The sequence below is a fragment of the Macrobrachium nipponense genome, chromosome 28 (assembly GCF_015104395.2).
Source record: "Macrobrachium nipponense isolate FS-2020 chromosome 28, ASM1510439v2, whole genome shotgun sequence".
Lineage (NCBI taxonomy): Eukaryota > Metazoa > Arthropoda > Malacostraca > Decapoda > Palaemonidae > Macrobrachium > Macrobrachium nipponense.
This window is the reverse complement of record NC_087217.1, coordinates 17,783,777-17,800,344: the sequence shown is the minus strand read 5'-3', so window position 1 is coordinate 17,800,344 and position 16,568 is coordinate 17,783,777. Positions and strand designations below refer to the sequence as shown.

Sequence of the window (16,568 nt, the reverse complement as noted above, 5' to 3'; positions counted from 1 at the left end):
TTACAGGTCTGTTTGTGACCAGTCTCCATTGTATAAAGGTCACCCCCCAGACTACCAAAACCCATCCTGAAACGTTCTCCAGACTACTGCAGAAATAACTGTATTTCCATGCATGGCACCAACTCTGCCTGCACTACCACCTCTAATTGCTACACAGCCTCATGGGATGCTCAGTGTAGACTGAGCCGGGATAGACAATGTGTATGCATGCTCATCACGTTTGGGTGTAGAGCCAACCTGACTTGGTCTCATCTTGATAACCTGAGCAGAAGTGAGATCTGCCTACTGTCTCCCTATGCTTTGTTGGAGGGCCCAGTCATGGATTCTACCAGACCAAACAGTTCCTTGCCCCTAAAGAACAGATTAGTCACAGTACCTCTTTACTCCTTGCGAAGTTAGGTGTGGAGTGTATCTCAAAAGTTGGCTAATACTGGCTGTTCCAGACGCACAGTTGCTACAGGATCAGGATTAGATTAACTCATTTTGTTATGATATGTGGATTGTGAGAATGAAATGGAAATGGTTCAGACTCATCCCAAACAGAGTAAGGTGCACTTGATTATGTTGATAGATATGGAACAACTTTGCTTTGGCAAGTCTTCCTGGGTCACCTGTCATTTCTAGAGAAATTCATATCTCATGGGCCCAAATTTGTGTCCAAAGTAATACTGAATTGCAATCTGATCTGACACTTCCTGTGGTGTACAGTTGACAAGAACGTCTGTGTAGGAGTTCCACTACACCTCATTGGATACAAGCTGACTGGTATCTTGATGTGTTGTGCCTTCTTTCTGAGGAGCCAAGAAAACTATCCTTTGTTCGTCCAGAGTCGTTAACCACGTGCTTTGGTATCACCAGTTTATGCAAGCACTCACACTTCCCGACTGAGACTATCCATGTCTCCTGCAAGAGACTTCCTAGTATCACAATTACAGAAAGCAGGTGTTTAGCAGCACCAAACATGCTTCATCACTTTCTGCATATAGGACATCCCCCACATTTCTTTGTATACCAGAAGTTCTAGGATGCATCCTTTTTAGTTTGTGCTGTTGCTCAGCATGTTGTGTAGCTATTAAGCTCTATTGGACAAAACATCTTGACCAAGGTTTACAATAGTGAATGGTTGATTGAATGAAGAATGACAGGTACTCTCCCTCTTTCTACCTTCCTCCCAGCAGCCACACATTGTATTCTTACAAAATGCAGGCGAGTTTTTCATAAGAGTTGAACACAACCAGCGGAGATATCAGGATGCAGTGCATTATGATAATTATCTTCTGAGCTGGTCTAATGCATTGCAAGAAAATGTAAGTCCTATGATTTCTCCTAAAGCGAGCTCTCAGCAAGCTGCACTCTGGCATGGGATCCTGTCATTTTGAGGCATCTCACAAGTTACAAGAGTCATCCCTTCTCTGTCACTTAATGTGACTTTTGACATTTTCAGGGGGTAGGGTGTTTCACCTACCACCTGCCATGATCTTTAGAGAATTCTTCTTGCCTAGGGGGTAAGTATTCATACATGTGTGAGCTTGTAGCTTTTTTATGAACAAATTGTGGATATATTTAGGATAACTCACATTAATCTAAGCACTCCATAGTGGCCAAACTCCAGAAGACACAGTAGGTGTGTAGTGCACCTCATGCAGTGCAATGTAAGCATAACTTAAGGTTCTTTGCAGCGTCCCTTCGGTCCCTAGCTGCAACCACTTTCATTCCTTTCCTGTATCTCCGATCATATTCTCTTGTTTACCATCTTACTGTCCACCCTCTTGTAACAATTGATTCGTAGTGCATCTGCGAGGTTTTCCTCCAGTTAACCTTTCAGATCTTTTCACTATCCATTAACGTTTTAGCGCTGAATTGGTGGCCCAGTGTTTGGCATGTTTGTCAAAAGTCAATAAATCAATCAATCAGTCCAGAATAAAAAGCGATGTTGCGCAGATGCATGCATGGATTGTTACCAACAATCCCTTCATGGCTGCCACCAAATTTACAGTTCCAACAACCACACCAGCTGTCGCCAAAGGTATCCACATAAAAGGCTTAAAGTTTTCATATATAAGAATAACTATACAAGTTGTCTAAAAATTATGCCATCTCAGCTAACTGGATTGTGATTTGGTACAGTCTTCTAAAAAGATGAGTTTTCGTTGCTTAACAAAACTCACGTGTTCAAAGATCAACCCCTGTAGTAGAGGTAATAAAAAGTATTCCGACCTAAAATCAACAATTCTGCGGGAGTATCTGTCAGTATCCCATAAACTAAAAGGAGTGTATATTAAGGTAAAACTATACAAGATCCCTGCTTATAAGTTACTTAGGATAAGAAAAATGAAGGTACAAAAAAAATCGTTAAAATTTACGTTTGCTTCAGTTAAATGAAGGTCATCCATGGCAATTATTGGGCATCGCTGAAACTAACTCATTTGAGGGGAAAGCATTCTTCAGCTATTGTCAAAAAATATGTTCACTTGGCATTCATTTAATCCAATATCTAAGTCAGATTTGAGTATTGCAAGTATGCTACATTACCCTCAAATGCAGGGGTCAATTTCAAAACTTGAGAAAACGGTTTCTGAAGAAAATGAATTACCAAACTTCAACTAACGAACTGAAATTTTTTTCATATACTGTATTTTTTCCCCAAGTACACTAAAGTAAAGAATTATATCTTTTATGACCTATCTTGTTAAGATAATGCCCGGAGAAAGTTACTGTTTAAAACTATTGTATTTACTAGCAATAAGAATTGGGAACCTAATACAGTGTAAAAACTCTCAATAAGAATATTCTGCCATTGAGAATTGTCAGCTAATAATCAAAAGTCGAAATACTAATTACCTATGGGAACGAGAGCCATTGCTGGCATACTGGTGGTGTGAGAAATTCCTGCCACAACATTTTATTTTTTTATTTTTTAAATTCAGTTGACTATCTCTTACTGTAAAGTTATTAGTGTCGTCTGTCTCATAAGAAATTACAGATCTGAATTTTCGTTGTGAGCTGCCGTCTGTCAGTTAACCGAACAATGTTACTGTTTGTATCAGTTATATCAAACACATACACATCCGCATGATTGAGTATTCCGTAGAAATACGTAGCATTATTTTGTCTGATTTTCATACATGATTCTAGCATGAGGTCTAGATTACTGTTTTAGTTATAATTCATTTTTTTTTATATAAATGAAATAACTCTTAGTGAATGTATTGCACCACGTATAGTAACAGTTGAAGGTGTTATTAGAGCCAAGGTATATACCTTGATTAGATCGTTTCTGCACTACCTCTCGCGAGTCTCGGCTTCGCCAGAGACGACATTAACCGGGTCAAGAGATCAGGAGGTAAAAGGGTATAGCTGTTCGCCCCTCTGCGCGTCCCTCTACGGGCGTGTATGCGTATGTGCGTGCACTGTGTGGGCGTGACATCGCTCATAATTGTGTTGCCACACACCACCAATTAATTCACTATATTTAATAAATATGTCGAAATTCTACACTATTATGTTTGGAATTTATTTTAGATAACGCCCATGAGAATTATCTTAAAAGTTCTGTGTTAATGTAAACTTTGTAAGTCTGTTCTGTATTCGTGTTAATTGTATAATTTGTCTCTCTTTTTTTTTCCCCCAATAAAACCCGAAGCAGGATGGAACGTACAGCTTGAAGCTTTTAGCTTTTAGCTTAGGCGCTCAACTTTTGACTAGACTTGTTATCTATAGTGTCGTGTGTGATTGTGTGTGGATATAGAAAGGACGATTCCCCTTATTCTTTGAGCTTTGAAGTAACTTCGATCATTTGAGTGCCATTGACTTGTAATTCCGTCTGCGTAATTAATTTCAGTTGTCTCTTATGTAATTACCATCTGCTGAGTTTAACCTTTAGTTATTAAATTATTGTAAACTTTAAATTTTAACAATTTCGCTTCAATATCCCTCGATTTTATTTTATTTTGCTTCTTCAATTTTCAGGAATGGTGAATGTAATTTGACCTGATAAACTTGTATTGTGTTCATAATAATTTAAAGTTACGCAAGTTACTCAAGAAATGAGGTACATATAGCGGTCATATAAGGTCTGAAAATCAACCTGTGAGTACTCGCGGGATTTTGAGAGAGCACAGAAACAATGATCCGAAGTTCCTGCTCAGTAAGTGAAAGTACTTAACTGTGGTACTATTCATTAATGATATTGGTGTGTTACCCTCGTTGGCAATGAATTGGGTTGAGAGATATCTCCCTGTAAATTAGAAAGTACGCAAGGCTTATGCCACAGCTTATCCCGTTTTGGTCCTTCGAACTAGAAAATTAAAATACCTCAAGTATTTAGTTATTCACGATACTGAACATATTTTCGATCTTTGTAACTCAGAACCAGTTCATTCTATATTCCATCTTTAATTCTTTTTAATTGTTTACAACCCTTTTTCCTCAGTTGGAAGAATTTTGTGCAGGCGCATAGTTTTTTAACTACCACAAACACGCACACGACATTCTAGATACAGAGTCGAACTATTGGGTGAGTGTCATTCTCCTCTTTTGAAGGTAGATGTGGTTATGAGAATTGAGATGTAACGAGACGATGTGCAGTTCTTACGTCTCATTGTAATTTGATTGTTTGAATAAGAGTTTTGTAATACGGCGTTGACCAGTACTATTGGTTCTGTAGAACAGATTGTTACTACAGTATTTTTTCTGCGTATCCCTATTTTTTCGAAGTGGTAGTGTCTACCAAGATATTATTTTGATATATGTTTAATATCATAAACTTTGTATGATTTTGCCTTAAAATTTTCACCATGTCTGCAGACAATTATAGTAACGAATTCATTTTGTATGAGGCTGCTATAAGTGAAACTGAACGACGTTTGAACGATGTAAAATGTGCTGAACAGTTGTCTAAAGCAGTACTCAAACTGCGCTTAGGGTCCCTTCAGAAAGCAATCGATTCACTACAGACGGCAGCTTCTGAATATTATAAGGAGATCAAGGGTCAAGCATTGGTAAACGCCATAAAGAGGACTAACGGTTACCTCACCAGCGCTGGACACGATATCGCCAAACTCACCGATTGGTTAGCGGCACCTGCACGTGTTGAACCGACAATTTCGATACCCACTTTTGATGGGAAAATCGAGCACTGGTATCCTTTTTGGACAGCTTTTAAAACATTTATTCATGATAGGCAGGACATGGATGATGTCATCAAGTTTTCTATGCTGAATAGCTACCTTAAGGGCAAAGCGCGTGAAACCGTTGAGGGTATAGCTGTAATTCCTGCTCATTATACTATAGCAATAAATGCGCTGAAAACTCGTTTTTCCAATGTTGGGAAACTGGAACAACACTTGAGGAATCAGCTGTTAAGTTTACCGCACCCTGAGCATGATGCAGAACAACTGATGGATTTCCTCATAAAATGGAATAGCATCGATCAACAGTTAGAAGCTTTAACCGGGCAGAAGAACGGCGATTTCTTTGAGAAAGGAATAATAAAACGGTGTTTATCAAAGGAAACGTTGAGCGCCTTGTTTCACAAATATGACACTTGTGATCTTACTGTGGATCAACTGAGAGAGGGAATTGAGAAAGTAATTGAGATTCTAGATAGGAGTGAAATGTATGACCCTACTCTGTCACCGTCTAACGCCGTTAGGGGCAGTAAGAATCGCAACAAAGGTTTAACGAAAAATGAACATCACGTGAATTCGCCTAGTAGTGCTTCCAGAACCAATGTTAAAAACAAAACTAGGAAGGTCGCGTTTTATTGCTGTTTTTGTCAGGACGAACACAGCGGTAAAGTCTGCGGAAAGTTTACTACTTTAGAGAGTAGGAGAGCGCGTGTCCAGGAATTATCGCTATGCTTTCGTTGTTTAAGAAAGGGTCATCGTTCGTTTGAATGTAGCAGTAAGACTTATTGTTTGAACTGTAATGGTAAACACCATACATTTTTATGTGCCAGACTATTGCCTAATTCTACCAGCGTGAATGTAAATTCGTCTTAGAAACCTTCTAAGCATTAAATCAGATATAAGTAAAGCTGGTTTTAAGTCTATAGAAACTGCCCAGTTACAGCCTAGTTCCAACACTAGTAAAAAATCAGCTACTACGAATAACGTCAATAGTAATCGAGTAGCTTTCAAACTTTGCATCTCTCCGACCGACGGCATTACCGACAGCTACCCTTCGTCTGTTACGATGAGAATCAGATCCCAGTTTGAGCCTTTCTAGACAGTGGATCCCAAAGAACGTTCAACCCAGACGTTGCTGAGAAACTGAACTTGGTACCAATAAAACAAATGGAACTAACATTACTTCCTTTTAGAGAGAATATTGAAATGAAACTAAAACGCGTGATGTAGTAAGGGTAAAAATCCGACCAATTAGTAATTAAGTACTAAACGTATCAAGTTAATGCTGTTGTTTGTAACCATATTAATTAACACTTTCATACAAACACTAGGGCTACACAGCGTGTATCTGCGATTACAAGAGCGAGGTACTAGACTGGCAGGTAAAACTATTGAATCAGATACTCCTAGTGATATAGATTTGATTACTGGTGCTGATTATTATAATGCATTTGTGTACTGTCACGATAAATACTATGACGTATGTTTACTTGGTAGCAGCGTTGGTGCTGTTACTTTTGTTCCTATGCCATATTGGGCTTGTAATGATATCTGTCCAAGCAGGTCCTGACGATGTTATAAGGACAGTCGAGATAAAAACAGCAAGTGGAAATTTTACGAGACCATTGAATCAAGTCATTCCACTCGAATGTAATGTCAGAGAGGAATCAACAACAGAAAGCGGACAGAATGAAGTAGGCGAGACCAACGAGGCCTTAAACGAGGCTAGCCATATAAACAAAACAACAAAGAAGACGATGGAGAGGACCGAAACCAAGGACGTCGGAGACGGCCTAGAGAGTGTTGCGGAGGATGACCCTACGACCTCAACAGATTCCCCACCACCAGTGATGTCTGATCGTCGGCCCATGAGAATAACTGCTGCTAAGGCCGACGAACAAAGAAAACAGTTGATTCGAGAAGGAGCTTTATAAGGACACTATACATGTGTTGTATGAATTTTTGGTGGGGGAGGGTGTGAGGAATTCCTCTCACAACGATTTTTTTTTCTAATATTTTTGTGTATTCACTTGTTTCCATGCTATTTTTCTTTTACTATAGTTATTAGTGTCTGTCTCATAAGAAATTATTGATTGATTTTCACTGCGTATTGCCGTCTGTCAGGTAATCGACAGACAGGAACTATGTTACTGTATTTGTATTCATGTGAAAACCAAATGTATTCGCATGCCCATATATTTTGTAAAGATATGTACGTCTACACTGCATGACATAATAAGGGTGAAAGAACCACATCTATTCGAGAATGACACTCTTAACATTATTTTATCTGATTTGCTATGTTCTAGTACGTAGTATCTGGGGTGCGCTTAGCACCGAAAGGATGGTTTTACACAAAGACGAAGTCTTTTGACATAAACGTCAGTAGACGTTTTAGTAACGAAGTATAATTACTGTTTTAGTTATGATGATTCATTTGTCTTTATATATATGAAATTGTTCTTGGTGAATGATTTGCGCATATTACGTATGGTAAGAGTTGGTGTCATTGGGTCTTGTTTGTGCCTCTCGCCAGAGAAGCCATTAGGAGAGGTCAAAAGATCGGGAGGGGAAAGGAAGGGTAGCAGTTCGCCCCTCTGAACGCTCCTTTGCGTGCCCCTCTAGGAGTGTGTATGCGTATGTGCGTAGTACACTGTATAGGCGTGATATCGCCCAAAATTGTATTGACACACACCACCAATTAATTCACTACATTTAATAAATATGTTGAAGTTGCACACTATTATATTTGGAATTTATTTTTGACAACGAAGTTGATAATTATTGTAGAGTTTTTTATGTTCATGAAAACCTTGTACGTCAGTTCTACATTCGTGGTAATTGAATAACTTGTCTCTTTTCCCCAACAAAACCCGAATGCAGGACGGAACGGACAGCTTCTTGGCTCAACTTTTGAGGTCACCTGTTATCTATACTCGGTTTTTTTCCATCTGTCCAGCCGCCTGTGGTGTTTGTGTATGGTAACACTGCGTCCGGGGCTTAAGATAGTCACATTCATGATTCAGCTTACATTCAACAATAATAACAATATCCTATTTCGAATATTAACGGTGTAATTCGCATTCAGTAAATTAGTAAAACGCTTTTCAGTTGCAAATGTACACCCAAATATCCTTTTATTTACCTAAAATTTACACATTGCGTAACTATTTAAAGCCCGGGAAGCAGTGTTACCATGTGAAAACACCACAGGCCGATGGACAGATAAAAAAAAACAGAGTATAGTGTTGTGTAGTGATGTGTGTGTGGATTTAGAAAGGGCGATTGCCCTGATTCATTGAATTTTGTCGTAATTTGTTTCATTTGAGTGCCATTGATTTACAATTCCCCTTGAGTGATAATTTCATTGTCACTTATATGTTATTACTCTTTGATATGTTTAACTTTTACTTATTAAATTAATTTTAACTTTACATTTTATCAAATGCGTTTCAATATCCCTCAATTTTATTTCATTTTTCCTGTTTCAGTTTTGTGGATGGTGAATATGAATTGATCTGATAAACCTTTATTGTGTTCATATTTTAAGGTTATGCAAATAACTTTTAGAAACGAGATAACACAGCGGTCCTCTAAGGTCTGAAAATCAACCCGTGAGCACTCGCAACATTTAGAGAGAGAGAGAGAGAGAGAGGCACGTACCTCTCGTCGTATCTCGTGTAGCGATTTATGATCTGAGTTCATGTCTACAAGGACTGCTCAGTAAGTGAAAGTACTTAATTGTGCTACTATTCATTAATGATATTGGTGTGTTATCCTCGTTAATAATGAATTGGGTTGAGAGATATCTCCCCGTAATTTAGAAACCGCAAAGGGAGTTTTGTGGAGTTGTTACGTAAGGCTTTTAGCGGTTTTTGACCAAGTAACAACGTTAAGCATATAATACAGTCCACTATAAGTCCATCTTTTTCGCCACAAATTCACTGTATGTTGAATTTCCACGCTATTAAATTTGGAATTTATTTTTGATAAACTTGAGAATCATCTTAAAGATTTTATGTTAATGTTAACTTTGTACGTCTGTTCTGTATTCGTGGTAATTAGTTGTATTACTTGTCTTTTTTTTCGATAAAACGAATGCAGGACGGAACGTACAGCTTCTTGGCTTAATTTCAAGGAGACCTTTTATGATTTGTATCTATTGTATGTGAATTTAGAAAGGGCGACTGCCCTTATCATTTGAGCTTTGTCGTAACGTGGGCCATATGAGTGCCATTGAGTTGTAATTCTATTGAGTAATTAATTTAATTGGTCTTATATAATTACTTAGTTATGTTTAATCTTTATTTATTAGATTTATTTTAACTTAGAATTTCAACAAGTTCGTTTCAGTATCCCTCCATTTTATTTTACTTTCCTGATTCATTTATTATGAATGACGAATATAATTTGATCTGATAAACTTGTACAGTGTTCATAATAATTTAAAGTTACGCAAGTAACTTATAGAAACGAGGTAACATTTAGCGGTCCTCAAAATTAATCTATAAGAAATGCTCAGTAAATGAAAGTACTTAATCGTGGTACTATTCATTAATAAATACTACTGTGTTATCCTCGTTAGCAATGAATACTTTTTTTTCTTTTTTTAACCAAGTAACAATATTAAGCATACAGTCCACTTTGTCCATCTAATTAAGTTTTCTCCATATCTGGCTTAACCTCAATAATGTTAAGTTACTAATGTACCCCAGTCGAGAGGCCAGTTCTAGGAGAGTTAATGTTAATTCAGTGGTCTGGTAAAAAAAAAAAAAAAAAAACTCCAGTCGAGAGTAATATGACAATGCATTGTTGTTCGTTGTAAATGAACCCGTACACAAAACATTACAGTCGGCAAATGTTGCTTTGTAATAATCCAATGACATTTTGCTTACACGATAGCTGATTGGTCACATATATTACTATAAATGGCCAACACTCGTATTACGGTATAGTCCGAAGTCACAACGAACTTCACTTTAAAGCGTCGTATTCCAAATTACATCGAAAAAAAAAGAGGGAATTCTGTTCGTTGTTTGATGCGATCCTTTTTAATTAATATTCCTATTTTTGAAACTGACGTCTGCAAAGATTTGGTAAAAAAGAACCATAAATTTAGAGTTGTTAACAACGGGTTACTGTATTAACGGCGGGGTCACCCAGTGCGTGTACTGTCCTTGAAATGAGATACAGCGGTACAGCACGAAATGGCAGTCATAGAAAACGTAATAATTTAATAAAAGAAAACAGAATTTGTAGTTCGATGGTAAACTTTTAAAATGATACAGCCTTGGGAACCAAACGAAAGATCAAATTAAAAAACAAACAAATTCTTTATCTGTTGTTAATGACTTTAACATTCTCAGTCTATAAAAAAATTAGAGTAATTCTTTTGAATGAGCCTTTTCCAATGTCTAATTTTTTTTTTTAACCAACAAGGATTCCCTTCATAAAATGTTTCAATTACCAAGGTATACCTAGGAAAAAAATCATCACTGTTACACATTAATTTTCGAATTAATTTCCCCAATTCTATATCTTGATAAGTGATGCCCACCACAATCGTAAATGTAGTAGATGAAGAGTGAATTTGCAGCAGATACCAGGGTGCTTCAGGGAATGTTGTTACCTATAAATACTGGCAGAGTAGGTAAAAACACAATTGGGCAGAGTAGTGCAGTCAGCAGGGCAAGTGTCTGAGTATGAGTTTGATTCCAGCGGGTCTCCTGTGAGTCAGTCAGTATGATTATGTACCTATAAAGCCGCCAATTAGCATGATTGTAGTTTTGAAAAGTAGTCTTGGCAGAAGTAGCAGAAAGAGCAGAGTGCTGTAAACCAAAACTATGACAAGAGGAAAAGAGCTGAGCAAGAAGGGAAGCAGAATGTCTGAATGTGAACCAATGAAGGTAGGATAGGAACGTCATCAGCAAGGGAAATTCATCATTTCACGTCTGACTGACGTATAGGAGCATTCTTAGCTTCGAGAAATTTAAGCTGTCTAGAATTATGGTTGGACAACCACACAAAAATTAAGACTGCCAGGGGAAACTAGCAAAAGTCACTTTCAGTAATAAATCGAAGGCATCACATTTACCCCTGACTAACCGTGTCAGACAGCAAATAGCGTATACAAAATAACAATGCAGCAAAAAAAAACTTCATAATGGAACCATTTCGACCCAAACACTTTATAAGTATGCACAAAATGTCAAATCCTGGTCAATTGTGACACCCAACCCTTCAAATCCCACTCGATGAAACAATACATACACGTTCCAACAGCTCAGTGAATAAAGAAGTGGTCCTCAAAAATACTATTCTTAGTTCCTGGGGAAGACCTACTGTTTGGTTCAGTTATTTCAATGGCCAAGATACGATTTAAGTTGCTAAGTAAATAATCTGCGTAAACCAACACAAAGTCAGTCTCATAAGATAGTATCCAATGAGACTCGGACATCACCATCTGTCACCTGGGCAGGAACGAGGCAAACATATCATTTACAAGGAGAACGGGATGTGCCAAAACAATGTTGTTTGTCGTAGGTTCTACAAACGTTTTCCTTATTCATCGTCAAGCGAAAGGAAAGCAAAGCAAGGAAGTAAACAATTCTAGAATAAGTTTTAAGGTATTTAACCTCTGCTAATTATCATATAATGAACCATGACGAGAGCGAGAGCTTTGCTAGATTAAAGCATCTGTTACATAAGTAATAAGTTCTTGCATATTGAATCTATGGATCTTCCTGAGGACCACCTGAGGTGGTTACGTCGAACAACTTCTTGCTATAGAACCAAAGGTGCCGAGTCTGAAGATGCACTAAACAGACCAAGATGAAACAGTAACAACCAGGAGTGAAAAAAAAAAAAAAAAAAAAGGCGCGCACACAGTCACGAACCAAAGACATGTTACCCAATATATTCTGAAGGGATTCTCAGACGTTAATGAAATACATACTTTGGAACTCTTAAGTTAGTGATTAAGTGGTTACTGTATTTTACAATCAATGCCTTGATAAATTCATTGCCATGCTGACACATTGTCATTATCTGTATCTTTTCAAAAAACTAAGAATTTACGTAAACCTACATCAGAAGCATTTCTGACGTTACCAGTTCGAATAGTATTGCTAAGTCTGCTGTTTCCAGTTACCTTTCATACTCTCAAAACATAAATAGGAACGCGAGGCCTATAGCATTAATCGTCTTTTAAGTTAAGCAAGTGAGTACTTTCTGTCATCGTTTAGATAGCCGTTACCATCAACTAAAACTTCATTTTCATTTCACAATATACCTTTATATATGTCTTATATATGCCCTATCTCCATAAAAAACCCACCTCTCCTCTCTTTACCTCAAAGTTGTTTCTGCTCCAAAAATATTAACATATATATATTTTATTTATATCTATCCTTCCTAAAATATTAAACAATAGTATTGTATAGGAAGTGTAAAGACACAAAGCATATTACTACTTTCATCCTGAATATTTTACTTGATGCCAGCTCAGTATTCTCCCTAATAAAGCCAATATTCACATTCATAGACTTACAAGAATTAAGAACGTTGAAAGGATCTTTAATTACGTAAGTGAACCATTTACTGTCATTAGAGCCATAGATAAAAGGTTTCATTTCTGTTACTAGCCCTCATCTAATTAGCTACTCCCTTTGTCACTTTGTTTTCAGTGATTAAATATTATAATGGACCTCATGACTAGCCTTCATGGATGACTCCTCCAGCTCACTAAACTCCGAGTACTAGTGCAAAAATGCTTACGTTCTAAAAGCAACCTATATACATGCAGCAGCTACAAGAACAGTGAACTGGAACTAACCTCTGGTAGCTTGATGATCCAGAACTGGAGACCAGGCTTGATCATCCTGTGCTCTTTTAACTGGTAATTCAAATCATCATGCAAATGAGGCAGATCCATCTATAGCTCCGGGTACCTTCCAAACAGTTGCGATATCCTGCATGCAAAATTGTACTTATATTAATAATACAACAGTCATATAGTAACGAACTAAACTATATTCCTTTTTGGAATACTGAAAATGGTCGTGGCACATGTGGAACTGTATTTGTATGGTTGCAATTTCTGCGGTGAAGGCAATGATTTGTGCCGATATGAATAACTTATCGCTGTCCACCAAAACACTATAGAAACAACTACTATATCTCAATAAGAACGTTCTGGGGTGCACGAGAACTGGAGCTATATTACTAGACTTAGTATTGTAAACACTTAAATTATAGATAACTGTCGAGCAAAACATGTCAGGAAATAAATATGCAGATGACCTGACCCTCGGTCTAGTTGCATTCAACCTTATGATCAGTTTTGCCTTCCATCATTACTATTTTTTCTGTCCTATTTTTATAGACAATGCAAATGAAACATTCAGAACTGCTTTAGAACACTCCTAATAGTTTCCTTCAGCTTCGTGAGCTTCATCTCTTTACCAGCTACTTTTCTATGCATATCACTTGCAACTATTATAATTATTCACTATTCTCCCCAAAGACACACTGAGCAAAGACCTGCACTCCCCGAACTTTTTCTCCATTCTTACACTTCCTTATACATACAAATCCAGGTGTAAAAATGGTGAAAACATCCATTTGTTCGTGAGCTTTAGATTTAAAGCAGTACTGACAGCCACACAAGTGAATTAGTTTCGTAGGCCTCTGTTAACACTGAATGGTATAGATTTCTCATTTTGGTCATGGGTATTTCTACAGAAGCAATCCGCGGTGGCCTAGACTATGGCAATTGACGTTTTCCTATGTTATTTTACTTACTGAACAAGAATTTGAAGTAATATTTATTCGGACGACTGTAATTAATCCCCAGGGGCCAGTACTAAAAACGGCGAAATACATTGGACGCCCCAATCCCAGGTGGATGTCGTATCCGCGGTTACGTTCCTTCCAGTTCGTGCAGAACTATTGTTTAGAATTACCTTGCAAGAAACGTAACCGCGGATACGACATCCACTAGGGATTGGGGCGTCCAATGTATTTCGCCGTGTTTAGTACTGGCCCCCGGGGGTTAATTACATTCGTCCGAATAAATATTACTTAAAATTCTTGTTCAGTAGGTAAAAACTGCATAGAAAAACCGCAATTGCCATAGTCTGGACCGCCGCGGATACGTACCCTAGATCTACCAATATGGTTTCCCCCAAGAAAACGGAAGCAATGAGTTGAACGGAAACTTCTTAGCTGTACAACTTGACTGCCTCGAGCCACGAGAAGAAATCCACGTAGAAATACACACTTCTGTCCATTGCGCCAGCTCCTTCTGAAGTGGTAAGATGCGATAGTTTCCGCAAGAGGCCGCTGTGCTGTCAACAAATAGAAACGACGTCAAAGAGTTTAAGCCGCTATGCATAACTGACAGGTAACCGAGTACCCAAAGAACCAGCTACGTTGTCAAGAGATAAGTCAAATCTTTTATATATAAATCGTAGAATGAGGAAAATGAAAGCATCAGTGGAGAATGGGGAAAACTTAGACGGGGTAAATGGAAAAAAAAGGATAAATCTGAAATATGCTAAAAGTAAGGCGAAGAACGAGTAGGTTGCAAGAAGAGTGAAAAGTAACAAAACATTGGCATACAGACGACAGTCCCGTTTACAACCCAATAACAAAATCTGAAGATAATTGACCAAATCAAGAGAAAAATAAAAAAAAGCTAACTTTGGAGGAAAAGGATGTTTAGAAAACAAAATCTGAAACAATAAGTAAACAAGTGAATTTATTGAGAAACGAATGAACTGACAAGTTAACAGCAAGAATCAATTGTAAGCACGGTCACATAAAACTGAACACAGAAGAGAAATGGTGAAACATAACATTTAAGAACGTGAAAGCATAGAAATCATGAACTTTATATCATCCTAAAAATATTAATAGATTTTCTTTGCATTAGCAATACGCACAGGTCATTGAGAACCCTTGAGTTCTGCCTTCCAACTCGGCAGCCCTTTGTCATCTCTGAAACAGAGTTACCAAGGCTAATGGAAGACCTTGAGTGCTACGTAATCTTCCAAGGAGTGACGCGCTCGCCCACCCACCCGTACCCTTGTATGCTAAAAGAGACCCATAAATACCATTTCGTTATCTCTTAAAAGCGCAGTTGACATGCATTTAAAATACCAGGTTGCTTGTTAAGAACGTCGATACCCACCATACAGATAAGAATTGCTGATTCGGAGTTAGCGTCACTGATCTACTTTTGCTCAAGGTCCTTGTTTTTAGTTTGGTTGTGTTGCAGAATTACGCACAATAAACATTTGGAAAATTATTATGCGGCTTTGTTAAGTAAATACCAATGCATATAATTACGCCAAGTGTTCTGGTCAATTTCCCCAATATTACGTGTGGAAACGTAAACAAAAGTCCTTATGTAGGATGTTTAAAATACGTAATTATACGAATCGTAGGGCTCTGATTTTCTGTTAGAGAGAGAGAGAGAGAGAGAGAGAGAGAGAGAGAGAGAGAGAGAGAGAGAGATTCGTAAAAAATACATTAGAGATGTGTATAAGTTTGATTATTGAGCTATTCAAAATTAAGGGAAATTGTCATTACAGTGGTATACAGTTTAATGCTATTGACAGTATGCCATCATGAAAATATGAGTGAAAAATAGAAAAAAAGCAAAACAAATTCAGGAAGGCAGCAACGCTGAAACCAAATACAAAGGGATGAGAGCATGAAGTAATAAAATGCATATTATAGAGACGACGAAATAAAAGAATACGCGATAAGACGTTTCTTACCCAATGTGGGTAGAAATATCTACGACAGATATCACGTGACAGATGCTTTAAATGCCAGAAAGCTGGCACCTATAAAGCATAATTCAAGATTATTTCCCGAAATCTGGGAAGAGCCATGACATATATGCAAAAGGACTTGTCAGAAACACGTTTAAGAAAGACTAGATAGCTCAAAACTTGTGATTCGACGTAAAAAAAAAATATTTTTCCAGGGCCTCCTAATTATCAGGCACAGAATCTTCGAGAAAATTAAGAGTAAAATGAAGAAAAAAATCATCCAGACAAGAAAAACTATATATATTTGCTCAGTCTTTTGAATATTTAATCTGTGAGAACAAAACTTGAGAAACAAGAGAACATTACAAATTTTCCTGATAACAGCAAAACGCCAAGAATACTCGAAACTTAGACTATTCAACAGGATTCCTAAAGAATTTGGATGAAGGGGAAAATTTACAGATTGAAAAATCAAAGGCGTGCGTCTTTATAAGGAGTTAGACACAAAAGCAGAAGTTATGAAAAAATGACTAAAGTTTCTACGTGATGGACCAACTTAGACTGATAAAAGGACATCCAAATATTAATGATGGTGATGGAAGCCGTATGTGCTTAGTTTTGATTATGTATTGTACATGTAAACAGTTTTACGTGTTTA

At 37.5% G+C, this 16,568-nt stretch overlaps 1 long non-coding RNA gene across 1 annotated transcript in view; it reads right to left on the bottom strand.

Moving 5' to 3' along the window:
- Window positions 1-15,193, bottom strand: part of LOC135201548 (uncharacterized) — an 83,021-nt gene extending 67,828 nt beyond the window's left edge. The window contains exons 1-3 of the long non-coding RNA XR_010311548.1: window positions 15,074-15,193; window positions 14,289-14,476; window positions 12,964-13,099 (exon numbers count right to left, since the gene is read on the bottom strand). This is a non-coding gene — a long non-coding RNA (uncharacterized LOC135201548). The remainder of the gene's footprint in view (window positions 1-12,963; window positions 13,100-14,288; window positions 14,477-15,073) is intronic.
- Window positions 15,194-16,568: the final 1,375 nt, after the last annotated feature.